Source organism: Phalacrocorax carbo, chromosome 6, assembly GCF_963921805.1.
Source record: "Phalacrocorax carbo chromosome 6, bPhaCar2.1, whole genome shotgun sequence".
NCBI lineage: Eukaryota > Metazoa > Chordata > Aves > Suliformes > Phalacrocoracidae > Phalacrocorax > Phalacrocorax carbo.
In genome coordinates, this window is record NC_087518.1 from 31922017 (window position 1) to 31943304 (window position 21288).

At 46.3% G+C, this 21288-nt stretch overlaps 1 long non-coding RNA gene across 1 annotated transcript in view; it reads right to left on the reverse strand.

Moving 5' to 3' along the window:
- The window catches only part of LOC135313895 (uncharacterized), an 86731-nt gene that overhangs the window by 54902 nt on the left and 10541 nt on the right, over positions 1-21288 (reverse strand). Inside the window, exons 3-8 of the long non-coding RNA XR_010373389.1 lie at positions 19295-19514; positions 15768-15905; positions 13798-14097; positions 6160-6245; positions 2276-2524; positions 1646-1869 (exon numbers count right to left, since the gene is read on the reverse strand). This is a non-coding gene — a long non-coding RNA (uncharacterized LOC135313895). The remainder of the gene's footprint in view (positions 1-1645; positions 1870-2275; positions 2525-6159; positions 6246-13797; positions 14098-15767; positions 15906-19294; positions 19515-21288) is intronic.

Sequence of the window (21288 nt, forward strand, 5' to 3'; positions counted from 1 at the left end):
AGATGCACTTGTTCTGGCTGTCTTATAGGGCACGTGCATTAACTCCTTCCTGACTAATTTCAGAGGACACAAAATTCAGTCAGAAGCACCTGCAGTTATCCAGACAGCCTCTCAGATTAAAACTTCCAGGTTTTCTTGTTTATCTCTTGATGTGCCTTTCGGGAACGTGCTCTCAGCAGCTCCCTGACAGAGATTCCCCACCTCTGCCTCAGCAGCAGTTACAAATCCCAGATGGCAGCAGATGACGTGCCTTCACTAGCCCTGCAAGGGAGACACTCGAATTCACAGCATGGCAGAGAAGCCCTCAAAGTTTTCCCAGTACCACAGCACAGCACACCTTGTTCCTCTCTATGTTAATGTTGGCCACTTGGGAGCTAACTTCAGGTTTTTTCCTTGCAGCTCTAACCTGTGCCAATGACAGGGAGCAGCTCATCTCAAGAGCTGGGAGTGCTGCTAGCTGCAGGGCAGCAGGCACCCAGAAGAATTGTGTCTGAGAAACATCATCTTCCCCAGGACAGGGCTCTTGGTCTCTCAGCATCTCAGTTTCTTCCTTTGAAAAGCTGAAATATTATTTGATGTGCTTCTGAATTGTTGCTCCTAAGTCCCCCAAGTCAGTGTTTCCTAAACTGGGGGGCAAGGTCCCCCTCTGCTACCTAAGGAAAGAGGCACAGTTAGGGTACAGAAGGGATGTAAGGTCTCTCCAGAGGAGTGGTGCAGGTGCATCAGAAATGACAGCCTTATTAGAGAGGGAAGCAAGAAAAGCAGAGGGCACTGCGGCCTGGACCAAATTCACTTGCAGAAGCACTGCCTCAAGTGTATTTGTAAGCTCCTCTAAATTCAGCGCTTTCAGCCCCCTACTTCTAAGTACAGAGAGCAGCATTCCCCTTCCTCACAGGGCTGCTGGGAAGACACATTCACACACATTTCTGAGGCAAGAAAGCAGGACAGTGTATACTTGCTGAAAGATATAATGAAAACCCAAATGTTTTGGGCACTGGAACCACCCCAGCATCACCACATGACAAGGAAAGCAAGTGAAGTCCTCTGCTGTAGACTGCAGCCTCCCCAGGAGCGTGACAGGGTAGGGATCTGAGGAGAGAATTACACTGACAATATTCTTTGTGCAAAAGTACTGGAAAAATATGCTGACATCTTTTCATGTATCAAACGAAGCGCCGCACTGATTAACACAGGCAGAAAAATTCAGCCCCTGCCTTTCTGAAATATCTCGAGGCCTTGATGCGCTGAACAAGTAGATGGGATGATGCAGTTTGATTTCACCTGGGAGGCAGGGGACGAGAGCACCCTATAGATTTGGGGGTGGCATGGAAGAACCAGCACTGTACCCACCTGTGCTTTGTGAACAAACACAGCCCAGGAGATGGCTCCACTCCAAGCTCTGTCCCCCTTTACTGGGACTGGAGCTGAGACAGGGAAGAAAAATGAGCATCTGGAAGTCCATATGAATAAGCTAATGCCGCAGGGCTGTCAGTCATGTGGTAATACCCTTAGCTAAAGAAACGTATTGATCCTGATTGCCTGGAATTGCACTTGAAAAGGGCTGGGTGACATTTCCAAGGAGACACGAGCTACTTTCAAGTCAATTAGCAGCATTGGAGGATTCATGCCGAAGGGACGCACTCACCTCTGAGGAATGCCAGGAGAGAATGAGAATTGAATTAAGCCTTTTCATACACAGAGAAACAAATCCTTTAATGGCCTGTAACAGCTGACAGGACACCCAGGGTTGCCAAAAGCATGCTGGCAGCAGCTAGGTGAAGAAGTTTCCTGTGATAAAGCTAAGGACTGCAGAGCAGCTGAATCCTTGCTAAGGGCCCAGGAGGGCATGCAGAGCCATGCAGGGTAATCCTGTAGATAAGTGAGGAGAGAGAAGCAAAGTTTAAGTTCCATGTCAACAATGCATGTAAAGCTCTTCACTCCTCTCCAGGTACCTGACCTCCCTTGGGGCTCAACAGGCACACCACAGCCAGCAGCATCTCACGTACAACTGAGCAGCATGTGACCCTCATGGAACAGGCATTTAGATAAGGTCTTTTGCCTGCTGCCTTTCCCAGAAAATTCCTTCCTCATATGGATCCCAAAGACTCCTTCAGAGCCTAGGATCCCAGCCAGGTTTGAAACCAGCACAGCAAATCCAAAGGCAGAGAAATTATGGTAACTCTGCAATCCCTCTGATTTTTCTACTTGCAGGTGCTCTGACCCATATTTAGTTTCCATGGTTCCTTTTACGTTCCTATAAACATGAGGCTTGTACCTGAATTCAAGGCTTTCTGGACAGCTTTACAGAGATGATTTCCTGCTCTCTTGCAGCAACTGCGGTCATTCTGTCTCACAAGCCAAAGAGCACAACCTTTCAATCCTTGTGCAGGAGGGCAAGGAGCTCCAGTGAAAAGCCTTTCAATCCATTCTGCAAGGTGAAAGTGACCCCACCAGCTGCAGAGTGACTGAGAAGCCTCGGTCCTGAACTGGTCCCAGGAATATTTGAATCTTCTTGAGTATAGCACTGAAAAAAAAAAAACCAGAAGGAGAAGCCAGCCCACCTGTTTTCTCCAGCTGCAGCTCTGCAACAAGATCTGCATTCAGGCACTGAGGGTTTCCTTGAGATAGCATCTCACAGTCATGAGTCCAAAGCCATCTTCAATATACTGGTGACATTTGGAGACTCCAGAAATGTCAGTGTGTTCTTCTGGGTGTTGTACCAGCTCAGGGAAAGCTGCCCCTTGTCCCCACCTTCCAAAGCCAAGTAGTTCAGCCTAAGCCTAAGAGCCAAATCATGTCCTCAGCCGCTTCTTCATCTACCCACCTACACCAGGGATGCTGCAGCAGGAGCTCTAACAGGACTAATCCTCCTGGAAGGATTCTTGTGCAGCAGCACAAGTTTTGCTGGGTATGTAATCACAAGATTTGCTACTCATCTTCACCACAACACAGGTTTTCTGAGCCCAGCACAAACCAAGACCCTCTCAGTGCTCTCCTGACTCCCTCCCCTCTTCTCCCCACTGCTACAGTCCTGAACTGAGGAATAGAGACAGCCAGCCCCAGTCTCAAAGGAAATCAAATGGAAGTTGTTCCTTTCAACTCAGCTGAAGAAAAGAGCCCATGTTTATAAACCTACAGGCTTTGAGCAGAATAAATGAATTTCCTAATAGTCCCTGCAGACAGGAGGAGACTTGGGAAATGGATTCTCCCATGGGTTCACCATGGAGTGTCCCTCTGAGTTTTTAAACATTTTCTCGTCGGAGATCCTTGCATGGCCAGTGATTTTCCAGAGCCGAAAATGAAAGCAGAGTTCTGACACACATCCAACAAGTCCTGCAGAGCCAGAGCCCCCATTCTTTTGGTGACAGAGATTACGCACACCTCAGACCACAAATGTCTATCCAAAGCACAGCCAAAAAGCTTAAGAAACACATTTTCACTAGAACACAATAATGCAGGGTGTCAAGGCTCATTTTGCAAGGACTGGTAAGAGGCTGGATCTCAATTAAAGCTAGCAGGGCTCAAACTAGCCTTTTGCAGCATTTCCAGCCTGTAACATAAACCACGGGTCATATTACTGAAAGCACCTGAGCAACACAGACATCTGAGGCTCAGCTTCAAAGTGACCCTTGTTTCAACACCCGCACATTTTCCTCCGTGGATGGAATATGGTTAAAAGTGACACATGACCACCATTTAATACTAAAGAAGTCAACCAGGCCACATGGATGCAGACAGAGGCTACACTTACAGGTAGAGAGCAGATGCACAGAAGTGACTTTTCCAAGGCTATACAGTAAATCCAAAGCACAAGAAGTACTTAACCCCAGGTCTTCCAAACTCCCCTTTTCTCCCAAACCATTGCACTTTTCTTTCTGCTTGCTATTACAAGCTGGCTGAAGGGATACAGTATGGCTGCATGGACATGCTCAGCAACCAGTCCTCTAGTGAGAAGCACAACCGAGAGAGAGAATCCACTCCCTTTGTAGATGGGAAGAAAGCAGAGCGGAACAGCAGGGTGCTCCTGACAAGACGGGAAGGAAAGCAAAAGGGTTTTATTTTTTGCCTTTGCTGTGAAGAGATGTCTGCATTTCCCTAGTTAACAGCAAGGCTCAGCCCTAGCCAGAGAACAGCAGGAGAGGCTAAAAAATGGGGTCTTTTCAAAGCACCATTTGTCTATAAATATCAGGCATGAGCTGTTGCCCATGAGAGCGGCCCATTATATTTCTGGGGTTCTCTCACTTAGACATGTAGGAAGCCAAACCAGTTCACTTATCAACCCTTTCTGGGTTTCAAACAAAGCAACATCATCCCCCTAACCACCAGCAGCCCAAAAGGACCCACTAAGATACTAAGCCAGTGTAAAACATGGGGCAAAGTCAACTTCAAATGTCCCAGGGTCTGTGGGGCAGAGGGGAGGGTTCAGCTCATTTCCATGCCTGAAGGACCATCAGCTCATCTGTATGAAGATGCCACCATGTGTGCTGGCCTATTTTATCACTCTCTAATAAAAAGATAAGTAGTTCCCTCTGCTACAGAGCACCATGGGCAGGAAGGGCTGACCCAATTGCCCTTAGCTCCAAAAACCAGTGTGCCACGATGCCTACAGGGACATGGATGCTGTAGGAAGGGCATGGGGACAGACAGAGGCACCAGAGGTGGATGGCTTAACTGGCCAGGTGATGAGCCAGTGGGTTAATGCTGGGCTCTGTGCTGGGTGGGTGGAAGAGGAACGAGCAGGTGTCTGGGAAAGCTGGAGGGATGGGAGTGGGGGAGGACCTGCATCAAGTTTTAAAGCTGTTTGCTCTGGCCCTAGTTGCCATTATTAATCTCTTCTACCCTTGGCAAAGAAGATGCAAAACCCAACCTAGTATGAAGTTGGAGGAGGAAGACTCAGGTCATTTATCTTTTTTCCACAGCCAGCTTCAAATTCTCTTCAAACCCCAGTTTACCCCAGCAATCCCCATTGTAGCAGCCTCAGCGAATCCAACGACCCCCAGGAGTCCACATCCCCGCACCAGGAAAGCGCTTAAATACACACACACACACACAACCCCCAGGGGAGACCTTCCCTCTACCTTCTCATATCTAGACCTGAGGGCTCAGCTGTGTCTTCTTACATAGATATTTTTATGGAGGCAGGGGAATTAAGTTTTATTAAAATAAGGGCTGTGATTCTCTCTGTCACATGCTCCCACAACACAGGAGTTCAACATGACATGTAGCACCAGGAGGGCTACCAGTAAAATTGCAAGAACTAGCAACCAGAAGACCTAGGTTCAGGCCACAGGCAAGGAAACGACACAACATGACAAGGGGCTGAACATCTTGTATTGCTCTCACATGTCTCCTCAGGTCAGGTGTGGAGCAGAGACAGTGAGGCAAGGCAGAAATGAAACAATGCTGATCATGTTTTCCTTGCCCTGCGCCATTCATACACTAAGGCTGTTACAGCTACAGCCATGTGTTCCCCGCACAGATACAGACAAAGAGGATTTTATTTTCTCTCAAAATCTCTAATCCAAAAACCTATGGATAAAAAACAGGGTTCGGAAAGGCAACCACATCCAGTTTTCACCACCCAAGAACTGGCTGCAAAACAGCCTGGGTGCCAATAGGACAGAGATAACGATACTGAAGTGGATAAAATCAATTGTTCTGAGACAGCTTTCTGGAACCATTAGTTAATTAAGCTGCCAACAGATAAAGGTCTATATAAAAAGCTCTGATCACCTTCAGCACCCAAAATTAAAGAAGAGGAGCAGGTTTTGGTGCCCACCTCCTGCCTACCTATTCTTTCACTGCATGCTCTCTACTTTCACAGAGCAGCAAGAGTTAAAAACAAATCCATGCTCCTTCAGCAAAAGCAAAGACACTGCCAAACACAAGAACACCAGGGAGAAGGCAAGCACAAGCCCGCGGCTTGCAAGCTGCCCAGCTTTATTATTTCTTGAAACAAAAACATCTCTTAATGCAAAGATTTTTCAAGAGGTATGAGGGATACAATATGTGCGATGAGCCCCTTCCAGACCTGTCATCCTCTTGGGAGCATCATTTGGAAGATGCCGAGCAGCTTTTTGCTTTGCTTATCCGCAGCCCACCAGCAGCCACATCCCAGCTGAAGTGGCCTCATTCTTACCCAAGGAATGGTGGACCTACCCCATTCATGTTGTGCTCCAGTGGCCTCAGCAGAGTTAAACCCAGGCAGGGTCTTTCTCGAGAGTGCTCCCCCTCCACAAGGTGACCTGAAAAGGAAAAGGGGATTTGGAAGCCCAAGAATGGTTGGGAGTAAAAAGGCTCTGTTCTCTTCCAAAGACCTTCAATAACAGGACATTCTCATGAAAACCACTGAGCATCATGAGGTCTCAGCAAACAGGAAAGCCAAGGATTGCAATTACCTTTTCGAACACCCTTGAAGATGCTACAGCAGTGCCCTCCTCAAACCTTGCCTTTCCAAAGTGATGGATTCCCAGTGTACCTTTACCCCACTGGTGACCCACAGAGTCCTTGTAAGCACATTCTATCCTTATGTTTAAATCTCACTCAGGAGCAGAAGCCAGAAGTTAAGTGGTTTACACACTTCTGCTGAGATGAGTAGCATAATTTTCTCCTGGCTCCCCACGTGAATTACAGCCCCCTCTGGGCAGTGCAGAATTGCTTTTGAAGAGCAGCTAGAAACACTTCAGCACTTTCTGAACAGATAAAAGGAGAGTTGTCGAATCCAGTACATTCTGGTGAAGAGAGAGACTTTGCTTCCCAACGGCTGTTTACAGCACAAGCACAGCCTGGCTGGGATAGCATTAACCACCGTAGTGCTCCAGCGAAGTTACCATCACCACCCCACACTTCTATTTGCCATAGGATAGAGGAGAATGTTACTCCAACAGCCTCTGGTTAACACGCAAATGCCAGCAAATTCATGCACTTCCTGCAGCTGTCCAGCTTTTCTGAGGCTCTGACTCCCAATGTGCTAGAGTCTGAGACAGCCCCTGTTTTCACAGCTAGTTGGAGGGCAGAAGCTGGACAGGCTGCAAAGAGGGGCTCTGGGGAGGAAGGCACAGGCACATCCAAGTGCTTCTCTGAAATAGAGCAGTGTGATGGGCCGCCGGTAATCACAATAGCACAGCATGGATGCAGAGCAGTGCACCGGTGGCAATATGACTCCCACAGGGCTAGCGGCATGCCAAAACCAGCAACGAAACCACACGACTGAGCAGTAGCATTTCACCCCTCCTCCCTCTGCACCTCACTTATCCCAATCTCACAAGGCCCTCCAGCAATGCACAGCTCAGGAACATCTTTCATGACTTTGTTTAAACGTGTTTTCCAAACCTATTTAATCTTTAGCATCACAGTATCCCGTAGCAATGAGTTCCACAGTTTGCCTACACGTCATGCAAGCAATTTCTCCTTTTGAAGTATCCACAAAGTCATTTCACTGCAGATGCAGAATGACATGAAAAAGCAGGAGGCAGTCCAAAGGAGAAGAATTAAAACCGTCACAGGTTTAGGAAGAAGAACTAGCAAGAAAAGGTTAAATGAACTAGGTTCATTCAGCCTAGGAGAAATAAAAAAAAAAAGAAAAAGTGAAGACTAAAGCACGGAGGCATAACAATCTTCCAGTAGCTAGCAGGTTATTAAGACAGCAGTCGATTGTTCTCTGTGTTCACAGCAGCAGGAGAAGAAGAAATAATTTAACTTGGAGCAAAGAAAGCTTAAGTTTAGACATTTTTTTAAAAAAAACCCAACTTTCTCACTAGAACAGATACCAGGGAAGTTGCAGAATTTTTCACCAGAGCCATCTATGGAAAGGTTAAACAAACACCTGTGCAGAGGGGAAAGGTGTAATTGATCTTGCCTCAACGCCAACGTACGGAGTAGATTATCTGCAGAGGCTCGTTCCAGCCCTCTGCTCTGTGATACCAACAACAAACTTTCAAAAAAGCTTTCTTCATGCATTTTTAATTGCATTTTAATTTTTGTCCTCATATAGCTTAAGATAAGTGTAAAAAAAGAAGCTGTGTCTAATAAATCAGAAATTACATGTTTTCCATTTCTCCAATGTAATAAAAAGATGTAAAAGTTCCAAATCGGAATAGATATATGTTAAGCTATACAGTCGCGCCAATAAATATGTATGGGTGTCGCGTCCCCTTCTGCTTTGCCAAAAATAGTACCAAATTATGCCAACCAATGAGAAACTATGTTTCATTAGGAAATGAACTTTAAAATACAAGATTAAAATGTGTTTTTTAAATCAAGATTTCCTGCTTGTTGATTTAAATCATGATTAAAATAGGTGATTTAAATCAACCATCCTGAACAAAACATGCATCTTTCTCAAGTCTTTAGGGTGGAGAAGACAGTGGTACCCTGAAGATCAGTCAGATAATTCTAGATTCTACTGCTCTGCTCTTTCTCCAGCTAAGCAGTCCTACCATATTCATCTCTGAAGAAAAAGTAATTTCCATACCCAAGCCTGACACCCTCAGTCCCTTTCATTACCCTTCCCTGGACATCGTGCTTGCACAGTTCTCCTGCCCAACAAGCATCCTCAAGAAATTTCAAGCTGACACAGAATCTGTCTCAAACTTCCCTGCGACAATTATAATCAGATCCTCCCTGGATGCAAATAGTGTTTCTGAGTGTGGGCTCCAATCATGGCTCGTGAATAATTTCGACAGGATTTCAAAAGCCGCCCTCAAGAACAAGTGGAATGTGGAATCAACATGCCTTCTCACGGGGCTGGAAGTACACAGACAAGAAGGGAACTGCCTGCCAGCAAGATGCAGAGCAGAGATCCCCAAAGACCTCATTACAAACAGATATTTCATCCCAGAGTTGGACCTGTGGCTCGCATCAGGGAGGTACTGCACCTTTGCCAGACCCCAGCCACTTCCACTATGATCTTGAACATTTCAGCCAGGGATGGCTGAGTATCTTGTCTAAGCCTTTGTCTTGTTCAGTGGTGGCTCCACTGTTCTGGTCCAGGGATGGGCAGGCCATGTCTCCAAGGTCATGTCACAGGCTTCATGTAGAAGAAGCTCCCCCAGAGCTCTGAACAGAGCTCCAGACTCCAGAGACCATGTGATCTTCAGACTACTATGTCAAGACCACCAGTGGAGGTCCAAAATGCCAGTGTTTCAGCATGCGCTTGTCTATCAGAACTAGGCTGAACACCAGTTCATTTCCCTGGTGCCATGGACACAGAAGGGACAGAGACAGAAAGCAAAGCCCAAGATACCTCCCAGCTTCCTCTTTCCTTTCCTCTAAATCAAAGATCAACCTGTGGTTCCAAAGATTCCCCAAATGGCATCCACCATTTTTATTTATTTATTTACTTATTTAACTGATCTGAGCCACAGATCAGCTGACCTTCAGTTATTTCAAAGCCAGAATGATTCTCCAGTCAACAAAGGTAGAGATCCAGCCTACCCGACCAACCTCCATGAGCCATGTGGAATATCCCAGTGCCAGAATCTGCCTTTCCATATATAAGAAGTGGAGGGAGTTACCCTGAGCTGAACGAAGAAAACTTGCTACCAACAATGTGTGAAACAGAGGCAATTGGGTTAGCCTGAGACAATGGATCTGGGAATCACAAAGGTCTCAGCCCCAATTAGTCCATCCAGGAAGGAAAGACCTCATCATCTTTTAAACTGTCTCGATAGTGGCAATTTTAGTGGAAAAGGAGTAGAAGAGAGGCATCAGCAAGAATGGAGGTGGAAAGCAGACACAAAGACAAATAAGAAGAAATAACCAGAGCTCTAAGAGGGAGCAGTCATCCTGGAATCAACTTGACATTTTCTCAGTGCATGTTGAGATTTTATCAGAAACAAAACAGTTCCACCAAATGACATTTCAGCAGGCATCCACCATAATGAAAATTCAGGATTTCACCACAACAACCAAAAATCGTAATTTTCTCTGGTTTGGCTTTTAAGAGTCGACAATCAAAGAACTGTCAAGATTTAAAATGCTTTTTCCTTCTTTCTTTTTTCTTAATCCTGCCATTAAATGAAACAGAAGTAATGGCACCCAGGCAGTATTCACCTGCCTTTCCCTTGCAACCTATTCTAACCTGCCAAGACTTCCTTCTTTTTTAAACAAAATACAAAGAGTCTGTGAAAGAAAAAGCTAACATGTTAAAAACTGCATTTGCAAAAAGTCGAGGAATCTTTGAATACAAGTACAGAATAGAAACAAAAGACAACAAAACATCTCTAAAATTAAGTTTTAGGCTTCCCACTAAAAGAAGTCTTTCTCCTGTTCAGTAATGGAACGCTTGGCATTTTTTTCTTTAAATTGATTGCGGTACTGTTTTGTTCAGGGTTTTTTACCAGTTTAGTATTTTCTCTCTGCATTAAGTTGGACAGCATAACAGGGCACTGGGAAAGTCAAGTTCGGGATTTCCAGCTTTGGCTCAAAAGCCAAAATCTATTCTTGATCTCCTGGGTAAAACAGCAGAGGGAGGTCAGAGTGAGCTTTAAAAACAAATTCAACACCTTCCACAGACTGAGAGGCACCTCTTTCCATCTGTCATCCCCAGAAATTCGTCCTGCAGCATGAGAAGCAGGCCAACACCTGAGCATATTTTGCAGGTCCTCCTGTGATTTTGCAAACTCACCCCACGACGAGAGAAAGCAGCAGCGAGCTACGGTCTAGTCTGCCTCTCCTTCTCTCAGCAAGCAAACTGACTGCCTTACTCTGGATTGTCATTAGAGACAGGAGTCGTTAAGAATTCATGCCCACTGCCAACGCTGCATTTTTTGGAGAGGTCCTGCACTCAGGCAGAACTAATGAGCAGGCAAAGCATGGGAACGGCAGCTAAAGCAGAAAACACGCACACAAATATAGCCAAAATGAGAATGCAGACTTATCTGTAGGTCTTCTCCCCTCCAAGGTACTTCAGCAGTATCGCATAATGAAATGTTTACCCAGGGGAAAGGATGATTGTCATACCTGTTATACGGATTGGGAGGCTGAGGTAGGAAGGATCTAACTGTACCCAGATGTACTGGAGGGCTGTGTTCGAACTGAGGCTGGATTTGAAAGGACTGATCTTGACATATTCATTCAGCCGAGGAGATCACAAGGTGAAGACAGCACCATCACCTAGATGCAAATTCTCGGCTGTAAAAATAGGCCAGATAATACCTGTCTGAAGGGGATTTACCCTGCCATACTTGCAAAATACTTTGCAGTCATTGGACAAAGGATTTTATCAAAATACAGCCAGAGGCTGGGCAAGATATCAACCTCCCCCTCTTCCAGCTACTGCAAAAAAAATCCCGCTGGTTTCTGGGAGCAGAAGGCAGCACTTCTTCCTGCATTTCTCTGCATAACAGCTATCCCGTGGAGCATGTGCTTACCACTAATAAGAACCCTAACTGCAATGGGAGAGCAGAGAACTTAATCACATATAGAAATAGGACATGCAGAGAAAGGATTCACAGAGGGACAGGCTCCCTTTGTGCCCATAGAGCAGTTTACATAACGAAGGATGCTCTTCAATGTATACATTTCCATGTACAGCTTCACTGAATTGTGGCTGCCAGAGAATCGTAACTAAAGCATTTCTCACTCACATCCGTTTATGTTGTAAGCCATGTTACAGCAGCATTTATTCCTTCTTCCCTTTCTCTTCCCCTACCTGCTTTTTCCCCAAGCATCCAATTTTTTAGGCCTATAACCCTCAAAATGATGAAAGTCCCCCATTGATTTCAATTGGCTTTTGTTTAAGGGCTTGACAGCAGAGAGAAAAATTGAATGATCATTCATTGAATGAGATAGATTTGGCCCAGTTCCCCAGCTGGTGTAAATCAGCATGAGCCCACGGAGCTCAGAGGCTCCCTGCCCTCTGCTGATCACTTAGCCCACTTTTGTGCACACAAGGAATTTTAATGATGCTGCCCTGCGTTGATGGCACATGGACCTAGTGTGCAGCTTTTAATGCTGCTCAACAGCTCCAGCTTAGGACTCCGCATGCTGCCCCTCATTCACCCCGTGCCATGGGCTAGAAGACAACACTGAAGCTGCCAGTCTCCATTCCTGGGGCACAAGGCTTTTCCACTGCCATGAGGTATCCCAGTCTACTGGATCTCCACTTCTAGCAAACGGTAGAGTACGCTGCTAATCCCAGTATTCAAAAACCAGGATGCTCTCGATATGTTACATGAATACTCTGGACTCTGGCATGGGAAGGGTGAGGAATGGGCAGCTATATAGGTATTTATTTTGCTTCTCTGCCTCTCCTTATTCACCAGAGGGAATTAGCCTACCTGGGACAAGAGCAGGCAGCCTGCACTGGCAGCAAGGTAAAAGGCATGGGGAAGCTTTGCAGCAGCAACATGCCTGAGGCAAGACAAGAGGCATACCAAGCACAACTCCTAAGCCATGCTGCTGCTGTAACTCCCCTGGAATTAGCTTCCCCTCATGATGCAGATATTCCTTCTCTCCATAGCTCACCTGTAGGCGGGTCCAACCTGAGCAAGGCGCTCCTGAGAAGGGTAGGAGGGTACCAGGAGAGGCTATGGTACGCCACAGCAGTGCCATCTGAGGGCTAGCAGTAGGTCTGGCATCTGAATAGGAGCGAGGAGGCAGGGCCAAAAGTAGTCAAACCTCTGCCAAAATGTGTTTTTCCATGAGTTTTCACTTACCTGATTAGAGACATAATACAAGAGACAGTCTGGGGGCGCAAGAACCATTTGTCTACAAGCCTCTAGCACTGATCAGCTGGATCTTTCTTCCCCCATAGAGGAGATTGCTACAGTAGTCAAGGAAAGGAAGGGAACCAAAGCAAAGAAATGATCAAGCTAACAAGAAGAAAACACCTCCTCTGGCTGGCATGTCTCTTGCTCACCTTGATTAGTCAAGCAGGATATAGACATAAAATTACAATTGCTTCCTCCGTTCCCCCTTGCCCCCCCCTTTGTGTGGGGAAGATGTTAAAAATGTCAGGCTTGATTTACCCTGACACTCTGACTGACTCACGACAGCTATAAATCCTCCCCACCAAACACAATCTCCTTTACCTGCTGCACGGCTGTGGATGGCAGGGAGAGGAGGTGGGGAAATGCGGTCTCCCCCTCTCGCTGCACATATCAAGCCCAATAACTTCTTCTTTCACCCACCTCAAAAGAGGAGACAGGCAGCTTTTGTTCAGGTTGCTCACACTTTTGCAAGAGTGTGTTTTAAACAAGGCCATGCAATATCTCCTTCACTTTGCGGCTGTCTGTGTTCATTTTTTTTGATACAAGAATCAGTATGTGCTGGAGCACACACATTCAGCTCAATCTGACCACTGCCAACTGCATTACAGCTCAATTTCACCAGGGTGATTAGCTCCAAAAGGAGAAAGGAGAAAAAAACCTATATAAACGCCAGCCTATCCTTGTGCAAACTTCCAGGCAAGAGAAGCACAGAAGGCAATAGGTAAAGTGTGTTTTGGATAGAATAGCAATAGAAAGTTCTAGCCAGGAGGGAAGGAAAAGGGGTGGATAAAAGGAGACTGGGAAAGATCTAATAGGCAAAACGAATGTGGTGCAGTCTGGGATATAGTTCTGGCACGTCTCCAGAGGCCAAAGCAGTTCCTACAGGATGGAGGTTTTCTTTTAAAAATACTAATAGGCTGATTTGCAGAGCTGCCTGGCTCCCAGGTCTCCCACAGAAACGACTCCTCAAACATCATTAACATGTGTGCACTGCTGAGTAAACCTTCCAAATATGACCCCGCAGCCACACTGCCTGACTGCGGCAGCCAACTCAAACAGTACCTAAAAGAGAGATGAAAAGTACCTGCCTTCCCTTGCCCAGCCATCACGCACCATCCTCACACACTGGTGTTTGCTGCGGCACTGCCACGTCTCGTAGCTGGGATAAGGTTCACACGTTTGGCTCTTGCCTCTCGAGGTCACTGCTGGGCCTCAGCCTCATGGGCTTGTGGTGTCCTCCACCTCTCCAAGCCCAGATGTTTCTTGTCAGGACCACAATGTAGCCCAGCAGCATCACGGCCCTTATTTCATCACTTGCCCTGTGCTTATTCACCCAGTACACAAGGTCTCACATGGTGGGAGAACACTCCGAGGAGATCCATCCCTGAGGAGAGAAAGCACTGTCAGTCAAACCGCAGCAGTTACATCCTCCAGTGCTCAGCCCCTGAGCCCATTTCAAGACAAGAGGATATAGCGGGCAGAAGAACACAGCCAAAGCCTTGCCGAGGGGAGGAAGGAGGAAGCAAATGAGTGATGGGATATCCATGGCCCTCTTCTGGCTGCAAACCCTTTGGTTATGTTTAGCATCCCCCTGGGACCCGCTTTCCATGATGATCTAGTCCTGCTTCACATCTGCTCTCTTCTTTTGGACTCCACAGCAGCACGTGGCGGTGAAATACATATGTAATTATGCACTTCAGAAAAATGGGCTTCCCTTCATTTGCTTTAAACCCTCTGCTTGATGAGTTCACTGGGTAGGCCTCAGAACTTGAATCACAAGACACTGAAAACAATCATTTGCACCACCTCTTCTACTCCACTCCAGACTGTACGTGGCTTGATAATACCTCTCTCAGCTGCCTCTTTACTCAACCAACACCTTTCAATCTGCTTAATCTCTCCTTGTGTGGAAGCTCCCCTGTACCCTTCATCACTGTCTGTATCTTTTTGAGGTTTCCTATATCCTTCCCAAGAGAAGGTGGTCACAACTCCAGTGGTAGCAATTTTAGAGAAAGAACTTAATTCTCACCCTCCTGGTAACACGTCTGCTCCTGTTTCCACCACCACTGAACATGGGTGAGACATCCAAAACCCATGCCAACATTGGCAGAGAGCTGGCCAACGTGCACAGTTATTAACTGAGCCCTTGCTACAACTATTCCAGATACTGAAAGTTCAACAAAATTGTTCATGTTGTACTTTCAGGAGGCTGCTGGAAGGATACTTTGTCAAATTACTGGAGGGACCAACAAGACATATTCTGGAGCTTGGGGCTACTTGTATTTACTAGCAGAACCACTACTGAGCTTATATCTTATCTACAAAAACAAACCCAGAAACCTCTCAATCCCAAGAGGGACAAACACCATTTGCACAATACAATACAACACAATTCTCGGTGACATTGGCATGCTGAGCTCCCTTTTGCAATCTCCTGGTTAAGAAAAGTTCCAAAAAAAAAATGTGTGTTGTGCGATAAACAAAAGCAGCACGGCTGGAACTCCTGTGATATGGAAGCCCATTTCTCTGTAGTTATTTATAAATTCTTCTTTCCAATAGTCAGTAGCTTCATAAACTAGAGCAGATCAATACACCTGAAAACTTAGAGGCAGATCAGAGGGAATTAGATGACATTGGTGTATACATCTTTAGAAATCAGAAGAGAAGAGCTGATCAAAACGTGTAGGTCAAAAAAACCTTTTTTTTTCCTCAATCAGGTGTTTTCTCCATTTCCAAATAAGTTTTTTCATGACAAACACCTACAAAATAATAAGCCTATTTTATATTTTATTCTCATCCCTGAACCCAAGTGATTTCTGATCTTTCCAATTGAAAAATGCCAGAAACCCAACATATCATGCTTTTTTTGGGGGGAAGAGAAATCTGACATGTGTTATTGTATCTTGAGCCTTATCTTCACTAATTTTCCACTCAACTCTGGCCACTGTTTTCTTAAGCTGTTCAGATAAAAGAAAAGAAAAAGCATTCTTTTCTCAGCGGAAGCACTGCAGCTTCTGGATAGACGTGGTTATTCTTCATGTGCAAAAAACTTACAGGCTCCAGGCTGCTGAGGCAGACCGGAGATCACCCCCAACCATGGGAATGCAAACACAGCATCAGGGTTCCTCTTCTGCAAGGCCAGAAACCGAGTCCAACTCTCCAAGTTGCATCCGAGCCACTTCCCCAGGCTGTCTGAATCCAAATCAAATCACATCTGACTTCGGGCCAAGTTCAGGAAACTTGATTATCTTTCTCCCCCTACCCGATGGGAGATGGCAGGTTGAGGGGAAAGAGAAGGAAGGAGTGAAAAATTAACACAAGCACTTAAGATGTTATGAAACTGCAATATGCATCTCTAGCCTGCCCCCTGGCCCTCAAGCCCATACATTATTTAACAGAAAAGAAAGCATAAATGAGCCAGAACAATAGCTAGAGGGAGGGAGAGGAATATATATATATATATATTTAATTCCTTAAGCCATGCCCATTAGTTTTGTTTCTTATTTAGGATACTGCATTAATCATGCTAATATTTTACAGCCGGGCTGTACACTTTAGCCATTACTTTAATCAAACCCATCAGCGTACCCAAGAACACGCTACCAGGTGGGAATAGCTGCTACCGCTTGCTGTTAATTACTTTGCATTTTACAGCAATCAGCAGCAGGGGCTGAGATCATAATAAATTCATGACTTATGGGTCCATAAAATCATTACTGTAGGAAAATATGTTTTATCAGGCATTCGTCGGGCTGCTGCTCAGAGAGAGATTTCTTGAAGGAAATGACACCCATGAAATTAAACCAATCCTTGCAGTCAGCAGAAATGCTAATGTGGGCACAAACAGAGCTAAGGCTTGTGTGGAGTGGAGGGATGAGGGGAGCAGAGGGAGGAAAAGAGGGAGAAGGACTTTGCTAGCCTGGAAGGAGAGGAGGCACTGGTGGGAAGTCAGCTCCCCCCAAGACAGGCAGGATGGAGGGAGGGCAGAGCACTGGAAGGAAAGGGAGGAACTGAGAGCAAGATGCAGGGCTGCTAAGGGGTTTCAGCACCACCAGTGTCACAGCCCAAACCTTCAGGAGCATTGCTCCATGGGGTGTCTAAGCATAGGGACATAGAGGGAAAAGTTACTCTCACCCTTCTAATGGGAGGAGATCCCTCCAGCTAAAGATGTACTGATGAATTGACATGTAGTAGCTTCAAAAGCCTGGGCTATATTCCTTCTCTGATGGTAGTTTTCCGGAAGGGAACACAACACATTCATGACTAATCACAAAATCTCTTCACTTAAACGACATGCCTGTGGCTTTGCACATAGGTAACATCAGCTTGGCCTGAACTTCTTACCCCTAGGTAGGGTCATCTGAATCTAAAAGCTTTAATTCAATCATCTAAAAGTCTATGCAGATTACATGGGATGTTACAGATGTGATCAGTGCAGGACCCACTCTGCACTGAGCACGGCAATGACATCGCAGTAAAATTGAGAGCAACAGTGAAATCAAGCAGTGTCAAATTGACATAAAGCAGCAATAAAGAAGCCTCAGGATTTGAGAAGCATGAAAGGAGCCTAAATGAACTTGCTGAATATTTTCTAAGTCTTTTCAGCACTCGCATAAAATCCCATGGCATTTCCGGAGTCATTAGACCTGCCAGTTCCTAAAAACCAAATAAGTTAACTTTTAATTTTTTTCCCTTTTTTTTTTCTCCAATCTAAGACCAACTGAGTTTTCTTTGGCAAGAGGCCACTGGCTCTTAAAAACTCTTGTGTTCCTTGGCCTGTGAAAATGAAAAAGTGGAATGCCAACTAGAAAATACCCCCAAAGTGTTAAATTGGCCAAGCTCTTGTTTTTTACTGTTTGTTTCAGTTTGAAAATACTAAGGAAGCTCAGTCATAGCTGGTTTGTTTAGTTTATTCGCCTCTTCCAATTACACTGTGCAAACAGGGAACATTATTTAGTGTTATTTAAGCATGAAATTGTAACAGATCATTTTAAATATCAAGGTCCTAAAAATAAATCTTTCTATCAAGGCACAGCAGGTCTAGATCTACTAGCTTGTTAACATCCACCAGGGTGGGCAGATGGCAGGAAAAACCATGGTGGAGGGTTTGCCGCGTACAAGATTTGTTGCTTTCCTTTCCAGGGATCATGAAAAACCTGGGCAGCTCAGCTCTAGGACTGCACTGCTAGGGCTGGTATCAGAAGGGATATGGGAGCAGAGTGAGCAGCACGGCCAGAGCAAGCCTGATGTCCCCCAGGACATCATCCTGCACAGTGCCCTAGGCTCTTCCACTTCTACACAGTCCAGAGGAGCAACATCAACTGAGAGTTGCCTGCAATCCCCAGGGAAGATCTCTCTAGGTCTCACCTCCATGAGATATGGTCTGTAAGAATGTTTTTGTTATTCCTTCACTCCGGGAGGGTTTGCTATAAGAAAAGTGTGCCTGCAGCACTCCACCCAGCTCTTAGTGGCACCTACACTCCCATTCCATGGAGAATGGGTCCCCACACCCTTATGGTTAAACCAGGACTCTTGGCCAGACCACATCATGGCTCACTCTCCAGGCACTGCACCTGGATTTCTTTCCCTTAAAATCTAGGGATACATGGGAAAACACAGAAGGAGATCGGCCCATGCCAGCCAAAAGGAAAGGCATGGACCTGTGCCATGGGATATGCTCCCAGGTCAAGTCTGGGCTCATCAGAGATTTCTACACTATATCCCGATGAGCCAACACCACTCAGAAATAACAGCCCCAGGACTACATTAGCCTGACACCAACCATCACCCAGCTTCCAGCTACCTTCTACTACATCAAAATGTCCTCAGTGTCATGTCTGGGGCCTCAGAGCAAGCCCCAGGGCTCGGTTTGCAGAAATGCTCACACCAAAACCTCTTGTGGAGCCCCATCGGCCTCACAAGACAACCATAATCCCACTCCCCAGCCCCAGCCACACACAGTGAGCTCGACAGAGGCTGCACCAGAGCCACCCAGCCCCTTCTTCTCCTTCCAGACCGGTGGTGGATCAGATGTGAAGTGCAGACAAAAACTTTTGCCCACAGCTTTTTCAGCAAAAAGAGCAGGTTGCAGCAGGGCTCTGCTGTCCCCAGACACACTACTTTTTGTTTTCAAGCTGTCTTTACCTTAAGAAACCCCAATCACTCTAATCCCTGGGAGTAAATTGCTCCAACCACAGCCCAGACAGCTGCTCACTGCTCAGTGTTGCTGGCCTGGCTTCAGCCCTGGCTAAGAGGGAGCAAGGAGAAACCAAGACCTGTAGCCAGATGCTCCATCAGCCCCTCAGGAGGCCCTAACCACCCAGGGCAAGCAAGTCACATCCTCTCTGTGTAATAAGCTATTTTCCTTTGGGTTCAGCATCTCTAGTTAACCCCTTCCCTGCCTCCCCAAGGGACAGGAATGGTCCAGACCACACTTCAAGATCTCTCTGTATCACTTCCCCCTGGCACTCCCCAAGTTTCAGGACAACAAAGCATAGTGAGACATAAGGAAAACATTTGCCCAGAAAATACCATGCTCTGGCCAAGCCTACCTTAACCCTCAAGGATATAGACCCAATTACCTGGGTTAGACCCTGCTGTGTCCCAGGGCTGGACCCTCACATTTTTACTTCCCTGTAGTGGGTTCCAGGTTGGCTGTTGCTATTGGGGCCATAAGTAAACTCATCTGACAGGTACTGCAGCCTGGAGATTTCCCCGTTACGGTTCTACCTGGCTATAAATATCCTTTTCTTCTTCAGGGAAAGAGCGTCTGACCCGAAGTGTATGAAGCTTCCTGACAGGCTGAGAAAAGAGAATAGAAGAGGTTTAAATGTCAGCTAAAACAATCTTCATTTTCTTTTCTAAATTTGCAAAGCTCCCCGAGTCACTGGAGTGTGAGGCATTTGCCTGTTTGAAGTTCAGCCTGAAAATCCTTTTGCAAAATATTTGCTGAAACACAATAATGTTGGAATTGGAAGGGATTAAAACAGCTTCTGTCCTTGCCCCATCCCCCCTGAAGTCCCTCTTTAAGAGGGTTTCTGTAGAGGCAGGGACTTAGGTCCCTACGTCTTGAAGGCGCGATACAAAAGAGAGAGGGAAAGAAATAAAAACGTAAAGCTCCTAACATCACTATTATTGAAATGCCTCATTTGACATTTTGACTGTTTCAATTAGCTAACAAGGAACGCTCCACTTAATCCACCCGCAGATGCTGAAAGGAACTAAGTCTTTCCCTTCCCCCATGCCAGATCCCGCCTGGCAGCTACTTCCCAGCCTCCAGAGAAATCCCAGCAGGGGCAACAGCTTCTGCCCCAGGGGAGCCCTCAAGGCAGAGCCTACCCAGCCCAATGCCAGCTGACATCAGGGAGCATCCTTCCCCCAAACCCTATGCGCCTTCAGGCACAGCATCAGAAAGTCTGTGGAGGAAGAAAAGGGCACCCCAAAAAGCCAGCTGGTGCCTTTTCTTACCATTTCAGCGAAAACAACAGTTACATGGTACTGTTAGACCATCAAAGAGCTGGGCCTCTCTCTCTTATTAGGATTAATCAACAAGGACTCCTTGCTGGTTTCAACTGCCGCAAGCTGAAAAATTACCCGCAATGACACAGTAACTGCAAGAGAGGACGAAACACTAAAATTGTTCCCCACCTCCTGCACATGGTCCTGGGCTAATTCGATCGGGTTCATTTTATTTCTCCAGGATTTACCCACCGCTGTGATGTTATGCCAAGGAAGCTGAAGTGCTGGGAGCTCTCCTTTTGGCACATGTAATGGCTAGAGCTTTCCTCCACAACGCATTTTACCATCTCTAAACACACACACATACACTCTCCATCCCCCAGGTGAGCTGCTGCGTGCTGCTGGCTGGGAAGGGAGACTCATGGCCATTACAGGGGAAACACTACACACTCCATAAAGTCAGGGTGATTGCCTTCAGTGGGGGGAGCTCTTGGGGAGATTGATTACCCTACTGGGAACACTTTGCTTACCTTGGGCAGAAAAGCAATTCACCAGCTCTTCTGTAGCCTGACTCTCACAGACAGCTCTCCAGGCACCACCAAGAGTATTTTCTCCCAAGTTTGGAGGTGGAGGAGGGTGCAAGAAAGGAATGACACATGCAATGCCATGCAGAAGATGTCTGATGTCTACAGGACAACACCTCACTCAACCCTGGAGGCAGCAGGCTCTTACAGACCTTGGTCAGGTGGTATTGTCTATCCTTTGTACCTATTTGAGGGGGTCAAGGGGCTGAGAGCAAGAAGTGGGTTTAGGTGTGGAGAACTACCGGTGACTGCACCTGCTTTAACTACAAGGACTTTCAGGTCCAAACTGGAAAGCCTGGAGTCTGGTGGAAAGGAGTGGGAGCTGCCTCTCAAGCCAAGCCTTGACAGACGGCAGAGTGAGGTAGGGGCAAGGTGTCAAGAGTCAGTAAATCCCTTTTTTTGGCCTAACACCCAGGCTTCTCCCCTCCTATCTGTAAAGACGACCTGGCACAAGTGATGGGACAGATTCTGCCCATTTTATACCAACCATGACCTCGACCTTCTTGTTCTGTCCCAACCAAGGGCAATACTCT